The sequence below is a fragment of the Marmota marmota genome, unplaced genomic scaffold (assembly GCF_001458135.2).
Source record: "Marmota marmota marmota unplaced genomic scaffold, marMar, whole genome shotgun sequence".
NCBI classification, from domain to species: domain Eukaryota; kingdom Metazoa; phylum Chordata; class Mammalia; order Rodentia; family Sciuridae; genus Marmota; species Marmota marmota.
Genome location: NW_026010211.1, coordinates 14,616 through 23,333, shown reverse-complemented (window position 1 = coordinate 23,333; position 8,718 = coordinate 14,616). Strand labels below are relative to the sequence as shown.

The 8,718-nt window shown below is 48.2% G+C and overlaps 1 pseudogene; it reads right to left on the bottom strand.

Annotated features, from left to right (window-relative positions):
• Window positions 1-5,587: 5,587 nt before the first annotated feature.
• Window positions 5,588-8,225, bottom strand: LOC107133868 (annotated as a pseudogene).
• Window positions 8,226-8,718: the final 493 nt, after the last annotated feature.

Genomic DNA, 8,718 nt, shown 5'->3' with positions numbered 1-8,718 from the left:
AGTGTACAGTAAGCATATTGTAAAGCCCACAAGATTATTGGCAAAGTTAGGACAATGCTGTGGAAGTGGGCAGGGACCAAGGGAAGCTGGCTAGTGTTGGGATGGGCAAAGGTGTGACATCTGCAGTTGAGGGGAAAAATAAATCATATTCACACACTAATGCTTTTTTCAATGCTTTATTCACTCAAATCACTCAATACAACTTCACTGTATAGTTCTTAATCAAGAAAATGATAATCCTTAATGCTGGGCACTGCAATACACATAATCAATTCAAAACTAAAAATCCTAAGTTAACTCTGAGCACAGCAAACACTTAATCATGCCAGACTCATTACAGACATTCCCTCTGCATGCTCAGCTCGAGTGCCAGGTTTAGAGTCTCAAGTCTTAGGGTTAAAGTCCAGCAGATGCTCACTCGCTCAGACCGCAGTGAGCAGGTCAGGAACTGATGGAGGCTTCTCCTGGGCTGGATGTGACAGCTGGTTGAGGAGACAGTCTTAAGAGGAAGTCACCATTCTCACAGGATCGAGATGTGGCTGTAGAGTCTGAGAGCGGTGAGTCCGATGCAGAGGATCAGGCAGATGATGAGAAGAGGTGGGACGTCAGCGCTGGACCTCATTGGGCTCTCCAGCATGTGGCCATGAGTGCAGCTGGCTGAATGTCTGTTCGCTTGCTCCATCATTTTTACTAAATGTCGGGGCTCTGCTCACCTTTTCAGTCCCTATCAGCTATTACCATGTTTCTTAGTGACGTCTTACATTCTGAGGTCACCACCTCTGGTTTGACAATTTCTGCCCTGACCTGTCCCCTCTGACTCCCATCAGGGTGAAGGCAAATGACTGTGACTTCACTCTGAGTTTTCACTGGTTGTGGAAAGAGACTTGTCTTTATCAGCTGTGCCTGATTCATACTAGAGGGCTCTGGAGGCTGTGCCTGGTGGACATCCAGGTTCATTTTCAACTGGAATTACTTAGGCTGATGCCATTCTTAGGTTAAGGCCATCCTTACAGCCAGCCTGGACCACAGCTTGGACCCCCCACAGACACCCTGATTAGGAACTGCTGCCAGGTGACATACCACATTTTGGGCACAGGCCACACCTTAGGCATTAACCCCAAACCACATCCAGAGGAAGAAAAGTACATTTGACTTTTTCATTCCTATCAACTGACGGTGGACCCTGCCTCACTTGGAGACTCCCATGTTGGGTGGGGAATACCTTGACACAGGAAGGGCTTTCATTCAGAGGCCAACTAAACTACACCTCAGCTACAAACAAGAACTAACACGTATTACCTATCTATATATGCATGTATGCACCATCTCTAACCTATTCTATTACCCCTGAAGAGTCCTGCTGGCCTCCCTCACCAGAGTTCTTGAGAGTTCAGAGAAGGGGAACGTGATGGAGATGTAGAGACTGCTCTGTGGCTCTGGGGTTGGGTGTTACTGTCCCAGCCCACCCATCGCTTTATTTGGTGAATCATATTCTATGGAAAAGCCTTTGTGTATACCCCATAGAAAAATAAAAACACACACTCACTCTCTCCTTGCAGTGCGGAAGCAGCACTCTTAAGATCTCAGAGCTGGCCCGCCCTTGCATTTCAAAATTATTTCTGTGCTGTGTGATTTCTTGCTGTATCTCACAGCCAGCTCTCTGCAGGAAGGGAACACAGCATATCTTGCCAGTGCAGGCCATAGGTGAGAGTACAGGCTCTTGAAGGTGTTGGATCTAATGGGAAGTCAGCCCTTTTTATATTTTATTTTGAGACAAGGTCTCATAAAGTTGTCTAGGGCCTTGCTAAGTTGCTGAGGATAGCTTTCAATTTGCAATCCTCCTGCCTCAGTTTCCTGAGGGATTCCATGCATACAGCAGTGTGCCAGGCTTACATAACAGGGATATTTAAACTTTCAAATAACTAATAGAAAAGTTAAAAAGAAAATGGTGAGTGTTAAGCATGGCCACAGTAAGAGGTTAAGGAATGCACGAAACCAGGAGAAGGAAACCAAGGCAACCAGAGCACAAGTTACAAGGAAGAAGACGGAATCCAGAGTACTGGTATCAGAGCAGAGGGAGGTTCTGTTCAGCTTAAAATGCTCTTTGGTAACTATAAAAATTTTCCAAATCCCAGAGCAAGCCCAAAGGAAAAACCAAAAGTGACAGCATGTTCACAAAGGACAAAGAAGGAAATGCAAACTTATCCCAGAAGAAAACACCAACCCACAGAAACAGACTAGAGAGTAGGGAGGAAAAGAGAGAAAAAGAACTAAAGAGAAATCAGAAAAAGAAACTAAAAACAAACAAGACCCGTCAGAAATAATGCTGTATCTTTCAATAAAAACCCTTGAATTTAAAGGGAATAAACTCCCCAATTACAAGACGTAAAGTGACTGAGTAGATTTTCATTTCAATGGACTCAGTCACCTGCTGTGTACAAGAAAGTCACTTCACCTCAGGACACACACAGAGTGACAGTGAAGGGATGGAAAAGATATTCCACACGAAGGAACCAACCTAGAGCAGGAATGGCTAGGCTCCTGTCAGATAAAATAGACTAGAGATTAAAACACAATAAAAAGAGACAAGGGGATCACACGATGATCAAGGGTCAATTCAGCAACATGAGACAGCAATTGCACACATACATGTACCCGACACCCGAGCACCCACATGTGCAAAACAGATATTACTGGAATGTAAAAGAAGAAGTTGACCAAAACACAGTAATAACAGTGGGGCTTCAACACCCCTTTTCAGCACTGGACAGATCATCTCTGCACACAGTAGACATTTACAGACCACCCACCAAATACTGCAGAGCAAACATCCTTCTCAACAGTACACGACACATTCTCCATTTATTCTCAAAATAAATCTCCATAAATTTAATAAGAATGGAATCCATAGCAGGGGGAACACCTGGACAGTTACAAATCATGGGAATTCTTCAACGTGTTCCCAACAACCAATGGGTCATTGAAGAAATCAAAATAGTGTCATGTATGTAAGAAATATAAAAAATAACTAAAAATTTAAAAAGAAAGTGTAAAATGCCTGCAGACCAATGAACAGAGCCACACAAGATATTCAAACCTGTGGACACAACAAAAGCAATTCTAAGTGGGACGTTCGCAGCAAGAAATACCAACATTAGGAAAATAGATCTCAAATAAATGGCCCAATATTGCATCTAAGGGACTGGAAAAAATAAGGATGGGTCAGGCCCCAGTTAGTAAAATTGGGAGAAGGAAGAAAATCATAAAGCTTCTCGAGTAGCTGGGATCCCAGGCATATGCCACTGCAACCGGCTTTTCATACTTGTTTGTGAGACCAGACAGTGAACCCAAGGGTGCCACACCAGTGAGCCCCATCCCCAGGTTAGATTTGAAACAGGAGCTCACAAACTTGCTTACAACCTCACTAAATTGCTGAGGCTGGCTTTGAACTCACCATCCTCCTGCCTCAGCCTCTTGGGCTGCTGGGACTACAGCTGAGCACCACCAAGCCGGCTTTTGCAGTTGTTTTTGGAAATGAATCTTTGAGGACATCAATTTTACAAACCTGTGCAGACCAATTAAAGAATGCATTCCATTTTTTCATGTGGGCTCTTGTTCTTTCTTTTCAAATATTTCTAACAGATAGACACCTCTATTCCAATTAAACCTTCCCATGTGGTCACATCATTTTTGGATTTATTTATTTGCTTACATATTTCTGTGATGCTTTGGAAGAAACCCAGGCCCTTCCACATGCTAGCAAGTGCTCTACCACTGACCGATGACCCCAGATCCCTGAGTTACCTTTGATGAAGTTCACTCATTTCTCCAGAAAAGCATGGGTTCTGGTTTCCTAGATTGTGGAGGTGAAATTGGCCAGTGTCCAGAAGGGGCTGTAGAGTCTTTCGATGCAAAGGATCTGCATCTTTCAGTAGCCAAGGAGTGAAACCCAGTCCCCACTGCCTGACATGGCCACCCTTAAAAACCTGGTCCTGTTTACCATGACATCCTACAGTTGTGTGCTCTCTCACAGCACTAATGAACCTAGAGTCAAAAGATGAGGATCTCAAAGAGCAGTCTGGGTGCTTTAACCCCAGGGCTCTGGGAAAACAAAGAGCCCTCACAACCCTTCCAGTGTTCAAGGGGTCTGGAGGCACCAGAATACCTTCAAGTCCCTTTTTAGTCATGATAACTCTTAAAAGAACAAATGATGACACATCTCATTATGCAGAGCTTTGGCTTTATTGGAACCTAGAATCCAGCAGAATGAATGCTGTTCAGAACCTTCCACCTGCCCCACATGTGCAACCTAGTCTTGGAGCCCGAGAAAAGGAAGTGCCATAGAGGGAGCCAGGCACAAAGATCAATCTGTGGGTGACAGAGAGGCCAGCTGTGCTGGCCCAGACACTGCTACCTGTTCCAAGAGTGAGCTGCAGTCTGCTTACACATCCAAGTGGGTTCCAGTTCACTGTGTGTGGAGAGTTATTCAAGCCATAATTAAAACACGTCCACAGGCAGCTTTAGAACACCTGAAATGAAGACTGGGGGGACCTCGTTCTCATCCTTGAATGGGAAACTAAAGCCAAGGTCACTGAACAACCCCATCAGCCCAGTCCTCAGCAGAGGGAAGTGTTAGGGGAAGATCTGTCAGTTATGTGCAACCCCCACCACCAGAGCTTGTAATTTATGCAGTTTCATTTTGAAATATTTGCAAGTGTTATCTACCTATATGATTCTACTATTTTGATGAAAGGGAATTTGGATACCTTCAAGGGGAACCACTAGTTTAACTGAGGACAGACTATGTAGGTGGATGACAGGCAAGAGACCCACAGCTCTGATCAATGTGCCACATGGACACCTCGTGCAGGCACTGGGAGTGGGACAATGGGGCCTGTCGTATGCACAGATGCCCTTGCCCAGTGCATCCAGAGACCGGGACCTGAGGTTTCTGGGTCTACATGAAGATCCATGAGGAAGGAGCAGCATTGAATGTCTGGGTGGCACTGAGGTCCCCTGAGAAGAGGTTTTCTTGCCTTGGCTCATGTTCAGTGCCTACGTAGAATGTTCCAGGCCACTTGTGTGCACCTGCATGTGTTAAGCCACAGAGTAGCCACACATCATGACCAGACTTCAGTTTGATCCCTTGACTTCCTGGGGCTGAACCTCATTGTTCACCAAGTACCCAGGGCCGTCTTTCTCCATCAGCACCTGGAGAATCCCAAGGTTTCATCAGAAAGCCAGGTAAATCCATCACAGAGGATGTCAGAAGACTAACCCTGAGATTCCCTTCATTTCTGACTATTTATGGACCAGCCATGAAACACAATAGCTTCTTCCTGTGCCCATCAAGCCTGAATCCCATTCTAGAAATCCAGGTCCCTGTGTATGTCTCTATGAAGACACATGTCCTGAAGGTCCTATCCTCGTGGGGCTTCCTTCCAATGGAGCCCCCTGCTGCACTTTCCTTTCCCATACACACTTCAGGCAGTGTCTGAAATGGTGGGCTCTGAGTTCCCTCTAAAGTAACCCTACATCCTGGTTATACCTCCAATTGCCTAGAAGTATGCTTTTAAAACACACCCAACTAGGCAGCTATTGGACAGGAACAGTGAAGAAGGCCCTGGTTGTAGAGGAACATGCTACCACATTGAGGACATGGGACAGTACAGAACACAAGGACCTTTGGCTGCCTAAAGTCCCTCACTATTGCTGTGAGCTCAGCACAGAGTTGGGAACATGTCCCTGGGTGGATGGCACCCTGGGCATCATAGCTCTCCAGAGGGGCAGGATACAGCTCTACGCTCAACTGGCTCAGCCTGGCATTGTGGAGCAGCAGGTCCCTTAAGGCTGACATGGAGATGCGGTTCCCATGGAAGCTCAAAACCCTGAGCTGGGAGCAGCGGCTCAGGACAGGCAGGAGGGCCTGGAGCTGGGAGTCAGTGATCCCGCAATCTTCCAAGTCCAGGCTCTTCAGGGAGGCTACAGTGCTTTCCAGCAGAATTTTGAGGGGCTCTGGACTGAAATCGGTAAGTTCCAGGTGTGTGAGCTGTCTGGTGTTTGGACATTGAGAAAGATGATTCCAGTCAGAATCTGACAGTGGGCACTTGGTTATTGAGAGGGTCTTCAGGGGGGTCTTCAGGTGCCTAAGGAGAAACAAGGCAGTTAGTTCTGAGGAGCAATGTCAAGGTGGGGAAAGACAAATTGGCCCAAACCCAAAGTCACCCTGGTCATCTGACAATGGTCCACACTTAGGATGCTGCCTTTTGCAGAATCTGGTCATTCACATCACCCCATGTCAGGGTGAGCCTTTCACCACCACTCCTGTGACCAGATGTGTGCACATCTCTGTGTCCCCTCCTCACTTCCAAGCAGAAAATCACAGGTCTGGCCACAGGAGGTCAGGGGGAGTCATGTACGAAGGTCAAATTCAGGCAGGATGTAACAAAATCCACTGGGGTTAACTCTCTGAGAGGCTCACATCCTATATCCTCAGTAAGACTTCCAAACCTGCTCCTCACCCTCACACCAGGATCACTACCTGGAGCTCAGAACAGCCTTCTCAAGGTGGGTATTAGAGGCAGGTCCTCTGCTCCCAGCTGGGGAGCACAGCGTTTCCATGTTGACGGGTGTTAGTGTGGGGCTTCCCTCCTTCCAAGCCCTCTTCTCTACCCTGCTTTCCACCACCTTCACTGGACTGGCCTCCCACAAAGGGAACATCAATCCCATCCCTAGCTCCTGTCCCTCCCAACTGGATTCCCAGCATGGTGGCACTTCCCAGACCATGGACCCAGGTTTAGGACTCTGCTCCGACACATGTTATGCCATCTAGCTTCAGGATCCAAGAGGAACAAAAGGATGGGTTATGTACCTTCCAGTGTCTTGTTCACCATGAGAGTGTCAGTGGCTGGCACACAGTAGGTGCCCTTTCATATTTACTGATACTGGTCTGCAGAGAAAGCTCATCCCCCTTACTTACCCTAGCACCTGCTCCAGGTGGCCCTCGAGGAGGAGGACAGCATCCACACAGAACTTCCGCAGGCAGTGCATCCTGAGGAACTGCGAGGTGAGCTTGGCGAGCAGCCGCTCCTGCTCCTCTGGGGAGGTGTGGGCAGGCACGCGGACCTGGGAGACCTGCAGCGTCCTCAGTTCCTCATCTGGCCCAAGAAAGGAGCACAAGCAACCAAGGTGGAGGGTGCCCAGTTGCAGTGCACTTCCACCTTCTGGACAGAGTCCAGCTGCAGCAGTCTCAGGACTTTCCTGGTGTGGCGGGTGGGTTTCCCAAAGATCTTCAGCCTCTTGCAACACAGGTGCACCATGTCCCTTCTCTATGTGACCCACAGGAACAAGTGGGCCTGGAATTCATCCAGGGGTCTTTGTCTGAGGCTCAAGTCTATGAAAACCTTCAAGGGTGGCTTAGCTGCCATTGCTGGACCATGTTTCAATGTTTGATTCTTCTTAATGTCCTCTGGTGAGCGGGCATCGACCATGGCTCCAGACCACATCCACCAGAAGTTCTGGGGAACACACCACAAATCCAGCACCTGCAGTTTCCACCTCCTGCAGGGACCACAGTAGAGTCTCAGCCCTGAGGCCCCTTCCTTCCCCTCTCAGCTGCTGCTCCCTGCTCCACCTCTTCCTTCTGTCTCACTTTTCTCCACCCACTTCCCTCCAATCCAGCCTGGTGCCCCCACTTATACAGACTGAGGCAGGGGCAGGTACAGCCTCCTTCATGTGTCACCACAGCTGCCACAAGCACCTCCACATCTGGAAGCCTTTCTCAGATGGGGCTCAGCATGGCCAAGGCCTCTCCACCCCTCCTTGCTGGCAGCACAGGAAGCCTGTGGAGCACACTTCAGCACCCACTCTCCCTGCCTATACCCATCTCTTCCCTGGCACAGAGGGTGCTCCCATCCAGGCCACCTGGGTCCCCCTCACCTGGGGTGATCCTGCTGGGCAAGCAGCATGTCCAGCCCATCCAGTGCCACTCGGAGCATCTCCGGCTGTGGCTGCCTCATCAGGGCCCCCAGGGGCAGGCAGGTGAAGGGCCAGGCCTGCACCATTTTCTTCAGGACCTCAGTGTGTCCCCTGCTGAAGGCCTCCACAAAGAGTGGTGGGAAGAGCTCTATGGGCAGGTCCTCCAGATCCAGGACGGTCCTGGACTTGTCATTCAGCAGGCTGCTCCCTGCCAGCTCCAGCAGCATGGGTGGGGACTGGATGCTCATCCTGGGGAGTCTGAAAGAAGAAGGATCCTGGAAAATGGTCCAGGGAAAAGGCCACTATCCCATCCATTGCCAGCCACTGGGAAGAGGGTACTGGGGAGTCTGTAAGCATACCTCACCCTTATGGGGGAAAGCCTTTGATTATTATTTTGTCTTTCTCAAAGTGGAATTGGACTGTCATGTGACCTTAACAGTAGGCTCCTAGATTCAACAGCTACATGGCTGGGAATGGACTTGCCCTCATATGGGTGATGTTAGTTTTAATTTTAAAAAAATAATGAGCAATTATAAAGCATGTGCCCATGTTATAAAACACTTAGAAATTACAACAGAGTCTCTTGGATATCTGTTACACATGTGAGATTCTGCCACCTTAGGCGGAGTTGAAGAGAACAAACAGATCAGAACAGAGTCTGTGAACTGTTCGATGAGATAGTTTGAAGCTTTTGGTTTAATTCGTTTAAACAAATTATGAAAGTACAAAATCACATGGGCC